At 44.9% G+C, this 19,156-nt stretch overlaps 2 long non-coding RNA genes across 3 annotated transcripts in view; both read right to left on the bottom strand.

Moving 5' to 3' along the window:
- Positions 1–19,156, bottom strand: part of LOC137438479 (uncharacterized) — a 126,264-nt gene that overhangs the window by 19,218 nt on the left and 87,890 nt on the right. The gene's annotated exons all lie outside the window — the stretch shown is intronic.
- Positions 5,631–7,043, bottom strand: LOC137438478 (uncharacterized). Its single transcript, XR_010986721.2, has 2 exons — positions 6,946–7,043; positions 5,631–6,387 (listed from the first exon to the last, which is right to left on the bottom strand). It is a non-coding gene; the product is annotated as an uncharacterized LOC137438478 (long non-coding RNA).

Genomic DNA, 19,156 nt, shown 5'->3' with positions numbered 1-19,156 from the left:
CTCCTTTATCTCTTTCTTATCCTCTCTCCATCGCTTCTTAATTTCGCTCACCCCTTCTTCCACTTCTTCTAATTTCTGCTTCACCTCCTTCATCTCCTCGTGCGCCCCCTTAAGTTCTTCCTCTAACTCCACCTTATTTTTTTCTATGTGCTCCCGCACCTCCCGCTCTTTAACCTCCATCACCTCTACCACCTTGTTCATTTTCCTCGTCAGGTCCTCATGTACCGTCTGACACTCTTTTTTAATTACCCCTACGTCCTTTTTCATCTCCTTCTGTGTCGATTTTAAACCCTCTATTACCGCTGTGTTCTTCTTTACCTGGTCCCCCAACTCCTTTTGTCCCACTGTCAGTTGTTCTACTCCCAGCGTCAACTCCTCTATACCCCCTTGCAATTTTACAGTCCCCTTTCTCACCTCCTTCTCCATGCGCTCCTTACAGTGCCTCACCTCCTCGCGCACTCCTCCGACCTCCTCACTCACACCTCTTCTGATCTCCTCTCCCATCACTTGCATCTCCTGCCCAGATGCCACCCTCATCTGCTCCATTTCCTCCCTGTGAGCATCCAATTTAGTTTCTACCCCCATTCTGACCTCCTCTATCTGCTGCCCCATTTTTTTAACTTCCCTTTCCGCTTGGTCCCTCATGTCCCTCAATTTGCCTTCCATACTGTTTTCTAACCCCTCTAACCCCTTTTGCATCCCTTCCATTTGATTCTCTTGAGCGGCCATTCTGTTTTCTACCCCCATTAACCCCTCCTGTATTTCCCCTAATCTCCTTGTCTAATCCCTCTATTCTACTCCCTAACCCTCCGATCTGGGCCCCCATCCTTTGTTCTAACCCCTCACCGGTACCCCTCGCTTCGTCCCTCATTACCCCCATTTGGCCCTCCAATCGCTCACCCAATCGCTCACTATCAGACCTCATTTGCTCACTATTAGCCCTCATATCGTCCTTCTGCAGGTTGAGGGACGCCTGCATTTGTACCATAAATTGCTCCATGAGGGCCTGCATTTGGGCCATCCCTCCCACTTGTGCAGCGGGTGCGGCCGCCGTAGCAATGTGCGAGGCGCCATTTTGCGCGCCCGCAACCTCGTGCGCGAGGACGGCATTTTGCGAACCTGCCGCCCTCACTGCTTCGCTCTCCTCATGTCCCTCAATTTGGTCCTGGATCGACCCTGCCTCACTCTCCTCTACCGGAACCCAGCCGTCTTGATCTGCCATAGCGCGACTTTCAAAATTCGGGTTTTTATTTTACAACAAAACAAATTTCGGTCACTTGTAATTTTGAGCGCGTTAAGCGCGCTTCGGGTCCGATCTCAGTCCTCGACACCAGTTGTTACGGATCGCGGATTTGATGTTATTTACCGAGCGGTGGTATTGCCGCGACCTAACAATTCCCCCGATTCTTCCCCAACTCACCCGATTCCACCCGACGTTGACCTGGTCGCGCTATGCTAAATCAATGATGGAAAAGACACAACGACTGGGATAAATGAAACGACACAAGGGGTACAGTTCTCAAGACCTCCGGAGGAGGATATAATTGGTGGTGGAGAAAAGGGGTAGATTACAAGGTATGAGGTAAAGCACAGAAAAGATGGGCACTTAGTTACAGTCTTATCTTATCCCCGACAGACCACAGACAAACGGAACAAGACTGACTTACACAGGGATTGATGGCAGGGAAGGACAGGCAGTCGATAGCACAAGGTGCACCTTGGCTCAGGGGCAGAATCAAACACGGTCCGGTCCAGAGATGCGGGGAGGTATTGCAGCGCTCGGAGGTGGCGTCTTCTCTCTCCAAGCTGAGGGCGCATCTGACGTCACCTCCCTCTTCCTGCGCATGCTCAGCGGGGAGTGACACGCCCTCGGCTCGTTGGCTCCGCCCCAGATGGGAGCGGTCCGCCGCTTCTATTGGGTGCGGGGGGTTACCGGGCTCCGCCCTTGACGAGGAGCTGACAGCGAGCCCCTACGTGGTAACCCCGTCGAGCACATGCTCGATGGCGGCTCGTTGGAAAGGCTTGGTGCCCTTTCAACACCCCCTACCAACCAAGCCGGAGTGAGGACGCACACTCCCCGCGCCGCCGCCGCTGTTGTTGTTGTTGTTGTACCATGAGGAAGAGCTGCGGGGAGGTATTGGGAGGTCCTAAACTTCCTAACGGTGCCATACAATCACATTCTGGTGCAACGAAGAGTCAGAATTAATGGAAACGAGTCCTTAACTGACATAGACTAAGAATAACTAGCAAGATGTCCTATAGTTGTCTACGTGAGATGCGGTGGACCTGGATGCGACATTTAATGGGGGAAATAGGGGAAGGTCGGGTCTACAGAGTGTTGTTTACAGAAAATGGGACTAGGGAATGGGGGATTGGGGATAGTTGGGAAGTATGGAGGAAATAGGGGAATATTTACAAGCGGATATGGATGGATGCCAATCTCATATCCGCAACAATATATATATATATATATATATATATATATACATACATACACATATACTCACATACACACCACACACACACACAGTATATTGCTCTATAGGCATGTATCTCCATTATATGAAAGGTAATAATGATCCCTGATCCCCCATTTCTTCATGGTGTATGGAAGTGTTTTAGGTCCCCACAAGAAAATGAAAAAAATAGCAATATTTGGTTTCTTTTAAATGCCAACAGGATTGGAACAACACTGGGAAATGTTGGGTACCATGCTAGTTCAATATAAATGTGAAAAACGCTTTCAGGCTTCGTATAAAATGCACAATCATCTGGGAAGAGATTTGAAAACTGGTGTATCAAGTGATTTGAAGGGAGAATCCAATCTACTGTCCTCCATTGGAGGACACCATGTCGTCGCGGTATTGAGGGGTTATAAAAACCTTTCCGATTAGGAAAAAATTAGATGGAGAACAAAGCATGAGGTCTCTCCATCTAACCCTCCATTGTATTATTTGTCATTGCAAAAGGAATTTAACACAACCCAAATAAAGATCTTTCCGTGTTGGAAAACCAAGCTGTACATTCGAGCCTCTGCCAATGGAGGTACAATGAGAACAGTTTACAAGAGAAAAATTGTATGAAATTTCAGGAAAGGTCGAAGAAGACACTAGGTCTGTACCTACTCCATTATTTGCGAGGGTACGAAGTACACGCCATAATACAAGTGGCACAATTCTCGAGTATCGGATGCCAACCAGATGTGCTAGGATAGCTCCAAACCAACTGTGACTTGGGCTTATAAGATCTGCAACTGGTTTAATTTGTTTTCATATCAACAAAATGCTGACTAACAGGCTAAGAGACAGTTTTTTTTCATCAGGCAACCAGGCTCATGATCAATGAACACTGATTGCCGGTGACCTGTTGCCTGTTTGACTGCTACACACTACTTATATTTCTATTACTGCCGCTGTTATCACTTTATTATCACTGTTCATCACTTTATTATTGCTGCTACTTATTATTATTATTGCTGCTATTTACCATTATTATTCTCTACTTACTATTATTATTGCTGCTATTTACCATTATTATTCTCTACTTACTATTATTATTGCTGCTATTTACCATTATTATTCTCTACTTATTATTGTTATTGCTGCTATTTACCATTATTATTCTCTACTTACTATTATTATTGCTGCTATTTACCATTATTATTCTCTACTTACTATTATTATTGCTGCTATTTGCCATTATTATTCTCTACTTACTATTATTATTCTTATGTTATTGCCGCTGTTATCACTTTATTAATGAAAAACTGCTACTTATTATTATTAGAGCTGCTACTTAGTTTTTATTCTTCTTATATATGGTTATTATTGTTGCTATTTCTTATTTTACAGACTTGGCATTTAATATGGAATATTTTTTTTGTGGGGGTGAACTTACTTTTCAAGATGTCTTAGAACCAAAAGTTCATTGGAATTATGTTGAAATTATTCTAGATTTTGTTAATGTGACCTTTAAAAGAAACAAAAACCACATTTGACATTTCGAAGCAAATACATTGATCCTTGAAAGTGATGTAAACTGATATCGAACTCAATTCATGGACAGTACTGTGTTAAACTTCTGTACGTTTTCCAGAAGTATCTCTTTATTTTGCACATTAGCCAAATTTTTTTTTAACAAAAACAAAAGTTAAATTACGACTGGGATTACGGACAGTAAAATTACAGTTCAGTACTTTGTGTAACCCCCACGAGCATTCAGGAGAGCACGTACACGTTGAGGCATGCTGTTCACGAGATTTGCCAAGGTTTGGACAGGAATCGCTTGCCATGCAGTGACAATAGCCTGCTGCAATTCACGCACAGAGGTCGGCTGCTGGTCCAAGTTGTCGATTTGACGCGTTCATTCTGCCCACAGGTTCTCTATCGGATTCATATCCGGGGACATGGCAGGCCACTCCATATGCTCTACACCACTGTCAGCAAGAAAGTGTTGGATCATGCGAGCACGATGAGGCTGTGCATTGTCATCTTGGAAGACAAAGTTTCCTCGAAAGGCTGCACGAGCAAATGGAAACAATGTTTCTTCCAGAATGACCCTGTACTTGAACTGGTTCAGGTTTCCATTCAGAACAACCAGGTCAGTTTTGCCCCCTGCATGAAAAGCAGCCCAAACGGTCACCCCACCACCTCCAGCTTGGACTCTTGGCACTATACAATCTTCGTTGTGGGCTTCATGTACTTGTCTGTGCACTCGGACGCGGCCATCTTGACGATAGACCAGAAATCTAGACTCGTCACTGAAGGTCACGTGATTCCAGTGTCCTGGCTGCCATTGACGGTGCTCTCTGGCCCACTGAAATCGGCGCTGGCTGTGTTGTCTGGTCAGGCGTGGCTTTCTCAGGGGACGCCTGGCACGATAGCCTGCTTGAACCAGTCGTTGGTTGACTAGCCTTCTGGATACAGGCACATTTGTCAGTTGCTGCCACTCAGCCCTAAGCCGATTAGCTGACTTTGTATAGCCATTGCGGACTAACCGGTGTAGCTGGCGATCATCCCTCCTTGTGGTTCTGCGGGCACGTCCTGGCCTCGGTATTGGAGTAGGGACACCCCTCTGAGCATTTTGTTTCAGGATCTTTGACATCTGACGTTGAGTGATGCCATACTGCCGAGCAATAGCACGCTGTTTCATGCCGTAATTTCAAAAAGCCACCACTCCATGACAAACAGAATAGTCGAGTTGACGGACCATCTCCAGAGGAAGCGACAATAACTTTTGGAGACGTGCAGCAGTTGTTTTCCACTAATACAGAACGCAACAACCCTTGTATACCCGACTGTGAAGCCAATCATCAAATGCATCTGTCCGTACATTTTGCCACGCCACCTGTGATATAATCCTGTTGTTGACTTCTTGCTGCGACAGACAATCAGTGACATGGTTCTTTTAACAAATAAATCACCAAAGTGTAAAAGAAACTCACCAGATTGATATACTGAGTAAAGAAAGTAAACCCAAGTCAAGAAAAAAAAAATATTCCATATTAAATGCCAAGTCTGTATATTGTTATTTATTTATTGTTACTGCAAAGTCGAGGAGCTAATACTTAAGAATTTTACTGCCTTATATTTGTATGGGACATGTGATAATAAAGACTCTTGAATCTTGAATCTTGAATAAAACACCTTTAATCAGCAGGCATGCCATTAAGATAGGGGTTGTAAAATAAAATTTCTACAAGGAGCATGTGCTTTGTGTAGGAATGCTGGTATATATTATCATAAAAAATGCCATGCATATAATACACTCTAATGAAACCCAGCGGGGGAGACTTATCAACGTTATAAGGATCCATCAAAATAACGCAAGGTCATAACATAGTCTCCGTTTCATGTTGCAACAGGTGACGATCAATGTTGACCCATGATGGAGAAGGGCGTGTATATAGCATGTGCAGAACAAGTTGCAGGCGAAAGGCCATTAACTGCACTTTATATCAACTAAGCCTTGGCCTCCGGTTTTTGATCTGTTGAGGGCAAATTGAGAACCTCTGGTCAGTGTTTTCAATTCCAAAAAAGAAACACACAAAACACATCTGCAGTTATTGAAGTGATGCTATCGAGTATGCAGCATAGAAAATCTGTGCCATAGGGTAGAGGCCACCAAACTGTTAATAACTGAGTTTCTTTCATGATAGGACCAGTTGTAAACAAACCTTTCAATTTTTGCAATTTTACCTCAACAAAATCGAGCAAATTAGCCCAATTATTTTCTACGACAGCATCATCACCCAAGAACACCCCAAGGCATTTCATGCCATCGTTAATCCATGAGAGCGGAGCAGGAAGTCTTGATGCCAGGTGACAAGATGGACTGAGCCAAAGGGCACACATTTGGCTCCAATTTGCCTTAACTGAAGAAGCCTTTCTGAATAAGGATAAACAATGAACAATGGTGTTATCATTGCAGTCCTGCACAAAAAAGCACATATCGGATATCATCGGCATATGCCAACAACACCTTGATCTCGGTCGTTCAAGATATGAAAACACAAACTCCATTAATCTAGAGCGCAAAGAGCAACCCAGAGAGAGGGCACCATGTCAAATTCCACTGTTCAGAAAAAAACGGTGTGGCAAGCTTATTATTGATCTTAACCACACTAGAAATATTATTATAAAGCAGTTTAACCCTAGATATGTGTAACCCTGGGTATGCCCATCCGTACAGAATGGGTACCCAGGGTTCTCCTATCTAGGGAATCTGTGGCAATAGTGCACATCCAGAGTTAATTTTAATCACAAGTTCAACTCTTCATTCCCGTTCTTCAAGACCATATATACACACGCTTCTCCTAAACCTAAAAGACATCATGCTTCGCATCATCCTGCTTAATTCGCAATGGAATATTCAATATTTGGGAAATGATCGTTTCATTTGGGAAATATTTGGGAAATGAATCAACCACACTCCCAATGGCAATACCTTCCAGAGGAGTGCAGACTATATATTTCATGCTTGCGAGTGAGATTCGCAAACATAACGATTCATCACGATTTGTGAGTTCCGCCACCATTTCCTCGGCAAACGGGCAGGAGAGGCCAAACGAAGAGAAAGAAAACAAACAAAAGGAAAATCACTATAAACTAAAAAGGATAAGCCTAACACCAGTACTAGTCAATAAAAAATACTGTATAACAAAACGCAATTCCAACCGTTTTCAGCAGGAGGTGAGACTTTAGGCCTCAAAGTCACCTTACATGAAATGTTAATGCTGTCTTGCTCTCCATTCCTCAATAAAGAAAAGAGAAGTAGCAAGTAAGAAAAGGAACGGGTGGGGGGGGGGGGGGGGCATGGAGAGATACAGAGATAGAGACAGAGACAGCAGGGATAGGGACAGAGAGAGACAAGAGAGGTTATTTTAGATCAATAAACAAATACAACCTAATGAAGTCTCTTGCTGCATAAAGTGTTGTGCTTTATCTGTGTTTTACAGCTATTCTGTCACCTTGATACAGCCCTAAGTGAGCATGTGCAGAGCTTTTGTTTTGATCGTGACATGACAATTTTTTGTCATGTTCAGTAAACACGTCACCTCTGTGCTTATTTTGATGTATGGCTTCTCACAGCAATCCGCACAACTGAAGTGCTGGGATAATTTTACCTGGATAAGTTTTTTTTTAATCACCAAAAACTATCCAGAGAATGATTTAAGATCCATCTACATTTTAACCATTGAAAAGTGTAGATGCCAAGACAGTGAGAATCAATTTGTGCAGCCTCAATTCAGTCGGAACAAAGCATACGTCTTTGGCACACGTGACACATTGATTTTTAACCGTGTTCGTGATTTAGGATTTCAAAATGGATGCATTAAACTTTTATGAAGCCATCAGAATTCTCATGCGTTTCGAACTTTTCTGCAAAACTGACATTATGGCAGAGCACGCTTTTCGATAAGGCAAGGTTTATTTCAATTACAGGCAAGTCTTAGTGCAGAATAAACCAGGACTTATTTGGGAGCTTCTAAAATCTCCTGTGGATTTTGTTTTTGTAAGACTTTCTGATCATTGTATTACAAATTTCCCACCTACACCTGCAAACCCCTTGATGATTGTAAAAAAAAAAAAAAAGAGAAAAAAAATTACGTATAAATATCTATTTTTAAGAAACAGGAATTCAATTCCTGCGTGATGCTAGTGTGGAAAATTCTGACTCAACTCGGGACTCGAACCAGGGACCTTCATCACTTATGCACTGCGCTATTGAACCCACTGCGACAGCCCACTGCACTATTGAACCAACCAAAATCTCCTCAGAAATGTTCCACACTTAACACTGCGAGCTTTATAATGGCCGATGTCTTACATGCCTGCTAGGTAGACCCCGGATGTGAGCGTAAGTATATATGCTTATATGTACGTGTATGCAAATATATGTAGAAGTGCATTGGAGATTAACTCATCTACAATTTTTCATAAACAGGAATTGAATTCCTGCATGGGGCACGTGTGGAAAATTCTGGCAACGCAGGACTCGAACCAGGGACCTCCATCACTTACGCGGTGACAGCCCACTGCGCTATTGAGCCAACCGAATCTCCTCAGAAATTTTCCACACTTAACACTGAGAGCTTTATAATGGCCGATGCCGTACGTGCCTGCTAGGCAGATCCCGGATGTGAGCGTAAGTATATATGCTTATATGTACGTGTATGCAAATATATGTAGAAGTGCATTGGAGATTAACTCATCTACAATTTTTCATAAACAGGAATTGAATTCCTGCATGGGGCACGTGTGGAAAATTCTGACAACGCAGGACTCGAACCAGGGACCTCCATCACTTACGCGGTGACAGCCCACTGCGCTATTGAGCCAACCGAATCTCCTCAGAAATTTTCCACACTTAACACTGAGAGCTTTATAATGGCCGATGCCGTACGTGCCTGCTAGGCAGATCCCGGATGTGAGCGTAAGTATATATGCGTATGTACATGTGTGCAAGGATATGGAGAAGTGCATTTATGTACTACACTTCTCCTTTGGCAGAAACAACCTCAAGTAGGCGTTTCTTATAACTGTCTACCAGTCTCTGACATCGACTGGGAGAAGTTTTTGGCCACTCCTCCATGCAGAAATCTTTCAGCTGTGCGATGTTTTTAAAAATTATTATTTTTTATTTATTTATTTATTTATTTATTATTATTTTTGTATACAGAATCGAGGCTCGTGAAAGAGCTAACATTTATTTCACAAACAAATCAAACAGACAAACAAAATATATAAAAGGAGGGAGCGGTAGACAAGATGGGGAGAGAAGGAGAAGCACACAAACACAACATTTGAGAGCAGGGACATCGGGAGATGTGTGGGAGGGAGAGGGCTTGGGGGGAGGAGGCGAGGGAAGGGGGGGGGGGGGTTGAAGTATAAAACACCAGGACACCAAGGACTTCCAGGACAGAAGTTGGTATTTTTAAAAAGTGCATTTGGGGTGAAATTAGCAGGGGTAGAAGAGATCAAGGTTTTGGATGGGGGAAGATAAGAGATGGTGGTGAACAGCTGTTTTAAAGACCTGGAGGGTGGAGTGGGATTGAAGAGAGTGAGGGAGTTTGTTTCAGAGGCGGGAGAAAAGAGGAATGAAGGAGTGAAGGTGAGCAGAGAGTCTTGATTTTGGCAGTTCAACCATAAGAAGTTTGCAGGCAGATCTTGTGCGACCTGTAGGAATATTTGGGGGACAGAGCCCAGAGAGAGCTGGGGGGGCCTGGCCGGAGATGAGTTGGTAGAAGACGGAAAGACCACCAACCTGCCTGCGGTGATTGAGTGAAAGGCCTTTGGAGTTAGCTTCGTCGTGGGAGATTCCAATGATTCTGAACGCTTTGGTTTCAACTTGAGGGATTTCTTCCATGCACAGCTCGTTTCAAATCCGGCCACAACATCGCGATGGGATTTAGATCCGGGCTTTGACTTGGCCATTCCAGAACCCTCCATTTCTTTCTTTTCAGCCATTCCTTGGTGGATTTACTGGTATGTTTAGGGTCATTGTCATGTTGCAATGTCCACCTTCGGTTGAGCTTCAACTTTCCAACAGATGGCCTCACATTATCCTCAAGCACCTTCTGGTACAATGAAGAATTCATAGTGGATTCTATGATGGTGAGCTGCCCAGGCCCTGATGCAGCAAAGCTGCCCCAAACCATAATATTTCCACCACCATGCTTTACAGTTGGTGTCAGGTTCTTGTGGTCAAATGCTGTCTTTGGTTTTCACCAAACATGTCTTCTGGTACTGTGGCCAAATACAGTCATGTGAAAAAGTAAGTACACCCCATGTAAAGTTTTGACTTTTTCAACATATTTCAACATACAGCTATTTGATCTTCATTTCAACAATATTGATAGATAAAGGTGATATAATATCACAAATATCATGAAACATTTACATTTTGTAGTCCATTGTATAATTTAAATAAACATAAATGCAAATTTCGCATGTGGAAAAAGTAAGTACACCCTTGGCTCAAATAGGTAGTATTGCCCCTTTGGCAGAAACAACCTCAAGTAGGCGTTTCTTATAACTGTCTAACAGTCTCTGACATCGACTGGGAGAAATTTTTGCCCACTCCTCCATGCAGAATTCTTTCAGCTCTGCGATGTTTGAGGGGTTTCCTGCATGCACAGCTCGTTTCAAATCCCACCACAACATCTCGATGGGATTTAAATCCAGGCTTTGACTTGGCCATTCCAGAACCCTCCATTTCTTTCTTTTCAGCCATTCCTTGATGGATTCACTGGTATGTTTAGGGTCATTGTCATGTTGCAAGGTCCACTTTCGGATGAGCCTCAACTTTCCGACAGATGGCCTCACATTATCCTCAAGCACCCTCTGGCACAATGAAGAATTCATAGTGGATTATATGATGGTGAGCTGCCCAGGCCCTAATGCAGCAAAGCTGCCCCAAACCATAATATTTCCACCACTATGCTTTACAGTTAGTTGGTATCAGGTTCTTGTGGTCAAATGCTGTCTTTGGTTTTCGCCAAACATGTCCTCTGGTACTGTGGCCAAATAGCTCTACCTTTGACTCATCTGCCCAGAGCACATTGTTCCAGAAGTGCTGGTCTTTGCCTCGGTGTACATTGGCAAGCTTTACTCTTGCCCTGATGTTCTTTATGGACAGCAAAGGTTTCCTCCTGGCACACCTCCCATGTAGATCAAATTTGTGCAACCTCTTTCTAATGGAAGACTCGTGCACTTTGACATCAACAGTGGCAAGAGCTACCTGTAGGTCCCTACCGTGATGACATTCTGGGGTTCTTAGAGACTTATTTCAGCAACTTGTGGTCTGGTCTCGGGCTTAACTTGCTGGGGCGGCCTGCCCTGAACAAGTTGGCAGTTGTTTGGAATCTTCTCCACTTGTAGATGATCTTCCGGACAGTCGAATGATTGATTTCAAATTGTTTGGAGATCTTTTAAAATCCCTTCCCAGACTCGTAGGCATCTATAACCTTCTTTCTGAAGGCCACAGAGAGCTCTTTTGATCTAGGCATGGTGACGCCACACACTTCAACAACAAAGGGCAAACCAAACGAAATGTCTGAGGTTTAAATAAGACAGGTTCCTCCAAGATCCTCTCGAACAATGTTCTAATCATTTGCACCTGAGCTGGTGCACCTGATTCTAATTTTAGGTATTTGAAGTAGTGATAAATGTAGGGGTGTACTTACTTTTTCCACATGCAAAATTTACATTTATGTTTATTTAAATTATACAATGGACTACAAAATGTAAATGTTTCATTATATTTGTTATATTATATCACCTTTATCTATCAATATTCTTGAAATGAAGATCAAATAGCTGTATGTTGAAATATGTTGAAAAAGTCAAAACTTTACATCGGGTGTACTTGCTTTATCACGTGACTGTATTATATATATATTTATATATATATATATATATATATATATATATATATATATATATATATATATATATATGTATGTATGTATGTATGTCTGTATGTATATATATATGTCTGTATGTATATATATATATATATATATATATATATATATATATATATATATATATATATATATATATATATATATTATATATATATATATATACAGTGGAACCTTGACTTACGAGTTTAATTCGTTCTGTGACCGAGCTCGTAACTCAAATTGCTCGTTTCTCAAATCAAATTTCCCCATTAAAATGCATTGAAATGCTATTAATCCGTTCCAGCCCGCCAAAAACCACACCAATTTTTTTTTAAATATACAGTATATATAAAAATATCTCGCGCTTTATATTTCACCTGTATGCAGCATACAAGTTGGCAGGATGGCCTGGACTGGAGGTACGCACACTTGACTCTAAACTGTCCAGCCTGGGTTTGAATTCCGACCCAGCTATAACCTGTCATGGGTGAATCACAGGCAGGGTGATTCATCAATGTGTGTACCGCTAAACTGGGCGCCCCGTTTGCGTCCCATTAGTTGTTGGATGTTAAGGATCTCACCGTGTTTTCCACAAAGAGAAGGCGAGCTATCGCCGGCACTCTGAACAAGTTGTGGCCTGGCATGCTCTTCTCCTCTGCCGTTATATACGTCCTCCTCGGCATCTTTTTCCAGAAGAGCCCTGTCTCGTCACAGTTGAAGATTTGCTGGGGGATGTATCGTTCGGCTTCTATCAGTTCGGCAAAAGTTATAATAAAATCTTCAGCTGCCTTCACATCCGCCTCACCAAGTCGACAACACGCACACCTCACTCATGTTTTTCGACGATTGCGTGTTTTATAGCCAAGCTCATCATCCTCTTCTTCTTCTCAGCACTGCACTTGGCACTCACTTTCTTAGGCCCCATGGTTAAAATTAAGAAATTTTCCAAAATAACCAAAATGCGAAAACAAAAATGCAGCGATATACGGCAGAGATACTGTACTTGCACGGCAAGGTAACCACGTGACCAGAACCCACCTGGTGGCGGCTGGCGTAAACTCAAAATAACCAACATGCGAAAACAAAAATGCAGCGATATACGGCAGAGATACTGTACTTGCACGGCAAGATAACCACGTGACCAGAACCCACCTGGTGGCGGCTGGCGTAAACTCAAAATAACCAACATGCGAAAACAAAAATGCAGCGATATACGGCAGAGATACTGTACTTGCACGGCAAGATAACCACGTGACCGGGTGGCGAAAGCTCGTAACTCAGATCTCGGCTCGCATCTCAAAGCAATAACCGCCCGAGCGACGGCTCGTATCTCGAAAAACTCGTAAGTTGGGGCACTCGTAAGTCAAGGTTCCACTGTATATATATATATAGATAAATATATATATATACACATACATATACATATATATGTATATATATATATATATATGTATATATATATATATATATATATTGGTATCTGTAATCTGGTTCTCCAACCTAATGAGCGAACATCATGACGTCATCGCCATGCATGTCCGCATTGCCTGCAAAGCTCCAGGGGAACCATCTAGCAGTGCGTCATTATGGATTATAAATTCAGATACTCACAAGTGCACGCAAAACTCACAGTTACCGACCTGGTTTCGCCCTTGTTGGAGCTTCATCAGGGCAACGCAGTGAGCCTTCCATGCACTTGTAACTCTGTGAACCTTTCGGTTTATAGGGCGAAACCAGGTCGGTAACTGTGAGTTTTGCATGACTTGTGATAGTATCTGAATTTATAATCCATAATGGCGCACTGCTAGATGGTTCCCCTGGAGCTTTGCAGGCAATGCGGACATGCATGGCGATGACGTCATGATGTTCGCTCATTAGGTTGGAGAACCAGATTACAGATACCAATTATTAGTAACTCCCAACCGCATCCAGGTCGACTCCATATGATGAGTGGATACCAGAGATAACGTTACCGTGTGGCAGGCGGTGCTTATCGCTCCCAGCAAGGTGCAGCAGCAGCTGTATGGGACACCTTGCTGGCGGGTCCCCACTGATGATATGAAGGTCGCATAGTGACTGATATATATATATATATATATATATATATATATGTCACGGAAACGGACCACGGCACTCCCCTTAGCGGGGGGGTTAATCCCCCTTTTATTTGCACTGGCCGTCTCTGCTCCTGAAGCTACCCCGCTCCGCAAGGCAGGGGGGGTAGCTCCACTCGAGACCATGGGCAAGATGTTATTTGCCGAGCGGTTTTTAGCAGCCAGCGGCTTGAGCCATTAACAGTACTAAACCCTATCCTAAACGTTGGCCAAATCGTGCCACAGGTACTCAATGATGGAAATCACAAAGACGAATGGATGTGAAGAAAGGAAGGCAAAGGTAGGAAGAAAAGGGATTTATTACTAATTACTATTGTACAAAACCAAAGAAACCAAGGAGGAGGAAAGAAATGAAAATAATTTACAGAAGAGGCAGACACAGTGCAATTCTACTTATCTATACAGTCTTACTTAAACCCCAGGACAACACAGACAAACAGACGACAATCAGATTTACACGAATGGGGAATGAAGGCAGGAACGAATGGCTGAAAGGGGAGGAAGGTTCAGGTGGTCCACAGAGCTGGAAGGATGCGGGTCCGGTTCGTGTAAATGACAAGGCTCGAGGTGAGCGGCCGCCGACCCTTCTCAATCTCGTTCGCACGGCGGCGTTTCTTCGTAGCAGCGGGTCGAAACTGCCGTCAAAGCTCAACTCAACTGCGGTGGACTCAGCTGCGGTGGATTCAGCTGCGGTGGACTCGGCTGCGGTGGACTCAGCTGCGGTGGACTCCTTACTCATCTCCTGTGGGGGCTTCCTCGGTCATCTGGTGGGCAGTCCCTCCCAACTTCCTTTTATAAGGCGCGTGGCGATCAAGCCGCCGGTCTTTTAGAAACGCCCATCGGTGAGCTCGCCTCGGCCTGGATTGGTCGCGAGGGCTCACCGATCCCACCCCCCTTGATGAGGCGTTGGCAAAGCCACGCCTTGTTCCTGGCACTTGGCTGACTCCTCCCACCTTCTTCTCCGAGATGACCTCGCCGTAATGGTGGCAAATGTAGTTGGCAATGCGATTGGCAATGCCGCAGTTGGAAATGGAGGTTTTGGGGGAATTTGAACAAGGGGATCTATCTTATTCGAGTCGGTGCAATTCAGTGTCAATTAATGGGCAACAGAGCCTTAAACTGGGACACATAATAAGGAAATAACTATTTAGAAGGGTATATGATTTTCTACGTGCATGCGATGGACTAACTAAGGGGACGACCTTTGACCTTTACAATTAACGGAGGTATTTACAAGGATCATTACATTTACACAGGGTGATATGTACAAACAGGATTCTCAAATCCGTTACAATATATATATATATATATATATATATATATATATGTATGTATGTATGTATGTATGTATGTATGTATGTATATATATATATATATATATATATATATATATATATATATATATATATATATATATTATGTATGTATGTATGTATGTATGTATGTATGTATGTGTATGTATGTATGTGTATGTATGTATGTATGTATGTATGTATGTATGTATGTATGTATGTATGTATATTGTCGCGACTCTGGCTGTTAAATGCTTCCAGCCCGGAATACTGACGTTAATGTCCGGGCTTCAAGTAGTCCACGGGGTGGACAAAGAGAACTCAATAAACACAACTGTGTTTTAACCGGCCTCTAGGGGTAGGCACGATGATTTATTGGCTCGATCTCAAAAACAATGGATGGTAACAGAGTGGAATACACAGCACAAAGCCTGCAGGAACTGTCGGCACCCGAAGCTCCAAACACGACACAGGCAATATGACTCACAGTTCCAATCTACGGTATCCGGGAATCACTCGTTCTCTTCTGGAGTTACTCACTCTTAAAATACAGAACTATAAACGATCAGCACAACTCGGCTGTCGTGAGGCTTAAAAATTCCCCGTTTTTTCTATTTTCCACTCGACGCCTTCGAGCCACGTCCGTCGCACACGATGGCGGCCGGCTCTCTCCCCCTCCACCAATCGCGTGCCGAATAGCCACCCAATCGCGTGAGGCTGAAAGGAGGTCACGTGACGTGGTGGGCGGGGCACTAATTTGGTGAGAACAAGGTTGTTTCTCACAGTCCTCCCCACCTAAGTAAAAAACCCGTCGGATAGACGGCGTTTTGAAACCAGTATTTGTAGTAGGTGCAAATCATATGGCAATATGATGGCGGTAATCGTTAACAGGCTTATACAATGAACCAGGTTTATCCACAACACAATATTAAACACAATACACCGCATTAATATCTACCCCACAAGAGTTACACTTCACACAAAGCACAATAGAGAGACAAGGGGGCCAAACTCAAGTTGGGGAAAGCGTTTACAGGAGGGAAAACGGACCGAGGAGCAAATAGCGTTTCCCGGAACTGGTTTTGGGCAAAGGTCCGACAAAATCAGCGGCAACAAACTGGAAAGGCTGACTGATCACGGGGAGGGGCTTTAGGGGTGCCTTGAAAACCTTCACTCCTTTTCCGAGTCGTTGACAAATGGGACAGCTAGCGCAATAGCGCTTGATGTCTCGCGACATGGCGGGCCCTATGAACTGATTCTTGACCTTGGCTAAGGTCTTGGCAGCTCCGACATGACCCGAGGAAATATTGTCATGGGCCAATTGCATGACTGACTGACGATGCCTCCCCGGTACGACAACTCGGTGTCGAACCTTCCACGTCTGGGTGGAGGACATGTTCTTTGGGGAATACTTATGCATCAGCACACCTGCACCATTCACATAGTAGCCTGTCCGTCCCGGCTCGGAGTCTTCTCCCATTTCCCAGAGGATGGCAAGGGTGGGATCGAAGTGCTGATCCTCCACTAAACTGGTTACCGCAGACAATGCGGGAGTGACTTCCGGCCCAGAACTGAGGTCGCTAACCGCCTCGGAGGACTGATCCTCCTCCCCGGATTCGCTGACCGGCGAACACGTAGCTGGGGTCCCCGTGTTACAGGCGGGAGCGGTCCCTGAGGAGCACGGCACCTGAGGTTGGCTTGACGGGAGGCTCGGGTGGACTTCAACTGACGCAACGTCACCGTCGGGAACTGGAGTCGAGGCGCTAGGCTCCTCGGGCCAGAGTGAAGATATGTCTGACTCCGCCACTCTCTCCGCCTGTTTACTCTGGGATCTAGTGACCACCCCACAGGTCAGAGTCAATGACTCCTCCCTGGCCATGGCATCATTGCCAATCAGCAAGGAGACCCCGGGTACCGGGTAGTAGGGTACCACCGCACAGGTCATTGGACCCGTAAAAATGTCACTCCGGACCTCGAGGAGGGCAAGGGGATACCGGCCAGGAGCCTGGTTAATGCCCCGAAGGATGATATACTCGCCGGTATAACGCATCTGAGAGGCCGGAACTACCCCCGCCCGGAGAACACACAGTGTCGCCCCAGTATCCCGAAGGTATTGGGCCTCAAACTTCAGCACCGAATCAGGGCCACCCACTAAGGCTGTCCCTGAATAATCCTGATACAGTGGATGAATGGAATTAGCCTCGGTGGCAGTGACCTCTGTCACCGATGCCACCGTCGTGTGCGAGGGCCCAGTTGATGACCTCCACTGACCTCCCTCCGATTTAACAGCAGGGTTGCCTCGGTAGGCCGGACTAGCTGGGTTAGAGAAGCAGCGGTCTCCACCGTGCCCCACACGTTTGCAGAAATCGCACCAGGGCCGTGCCCTGGCCTGCAGCTCGCGACCGCCACCAGTGGAGGGCATCGGAGCACCCTTCCCCTCGATCCAGCCGCCGGGCAGACGGGGGGCGGTCTTGATCGCAGAATCCTCCGTCTTACGACGCGACTGCGTGACTTGCAACATTTTGCACGCCAAAACATGTTTATCAATAAGGTTGACGCAGTCTGACAAGGAAACAGTGTCTTTGTCGACAAGAAACAACGCTAAGTCAGGCGGAAGCTGTTGATCGATACGGTAACGCACCAGGAGTTCCGCAACCGCTTGAGGTAACTCAACCTTGCTCCCCTTGAACCATCTCTGCAGCTGTTCCAACAAGACCCGCGAATGTTCCTCATAGGCTTGACTGGACTGACGAGTCCAACTGAAAAAATTACGCCTATAAATACACGCGGACACCGCATAGGCGTTCAAAATCTCGGCCTTCAATTTCCTGTATTTGTTTGCGTCCTCGGTTGCCATCCTCGCATATACCTCCCTCGCCTTCTCAGATAGATGGCTAACAAGATGGCCGACCCACAAGCTCTCATCAATGCCACCGGAAGCCAACAACTTCTCCGCCATCTCCAGATACGCTTCTGGCTTCGTGTCTCCCGTCCAGTCCGGCAAACGAACATGAACAGTTTCCGGGACGCTTGCAGCAGACACCTCTGCCCGCAGTCGTTCAGTCAACATTCGCAACTCATGCTCTCTGACGCGTTCAGCTTCCGCTGCCGCATGCTCTCTCTCTGCTGCCGCATGCTCTCTCTCTGCTGCCGCATGCTCTCGGTCTTCTCGCTTAATACGCTCTGCCTCTGCCCTGTCATTCTCCCTGTTATACATGTCGAGTTGTTGAACCGGAGTCAGCCCGGTCCAGAAGGTCGAACGCATGCATTTAGTCATGATGGGATCGCTTCCTAACATATCGGGTTTAGTGACCGGGTCAAGGCTGATTGCGTCGCTCACATCGCCACCCACGTGACTGTCAACATGATCAGGTTGAACTCTCACTTCTCTGGTCGACATAGCTTGGCTACGAGTTATCATAAGACAAGGCACAAAACACTGAGTCTAAAAGGAGGCTGGATCGAAATATTTCAGCAATATCTTTCACCACATGGGACGGCAATTCACCCAGGGGAGGCAAACAATATTGGGGTGGTACACGTAATTCAAACACAACGCTCTGTTGGGGAAATACGACACGAACTACACAATATCACCAACGCACATCAAATTGCCAATGAGAAAAATGCAACGTACAAATAACTCACGTTTTTTTTTTTTTGTTTTTTTTTTTTATGTCGGTTTGTTTGGAGGGATCCGTAAACTATTCACTTATCCGGTAGTGAAGTACCACACAAGATAGCGTCCTATGATGAGAAAGTTCCTCCAAGATGGCGTCTGCTGGTGAGAAGGTTCCTCCAAGATGGCGTCTGCTGGTGAGAAGGTTCCTCCAAGATGGCGT

The sequence above is a fragment of the Myxine glutinosa genome, chromosome 13 (assembly GCF_964187855.1).
Source record: "Myxine glutinosa chromosome 13, kmMyxGlut1.1, whole genome shotgun sequence".
NCBI lineage: Eukaryota > Metazoa > Chordata > Myxini > Myxiniformes > Myxinidae > Myxine > Myxine glutinosa.
The sequence above is the reverse complement of the archived record's forward strand: the minus strand, read 5'-3'. Positions and strand labels throughout refer to the sequence as shown.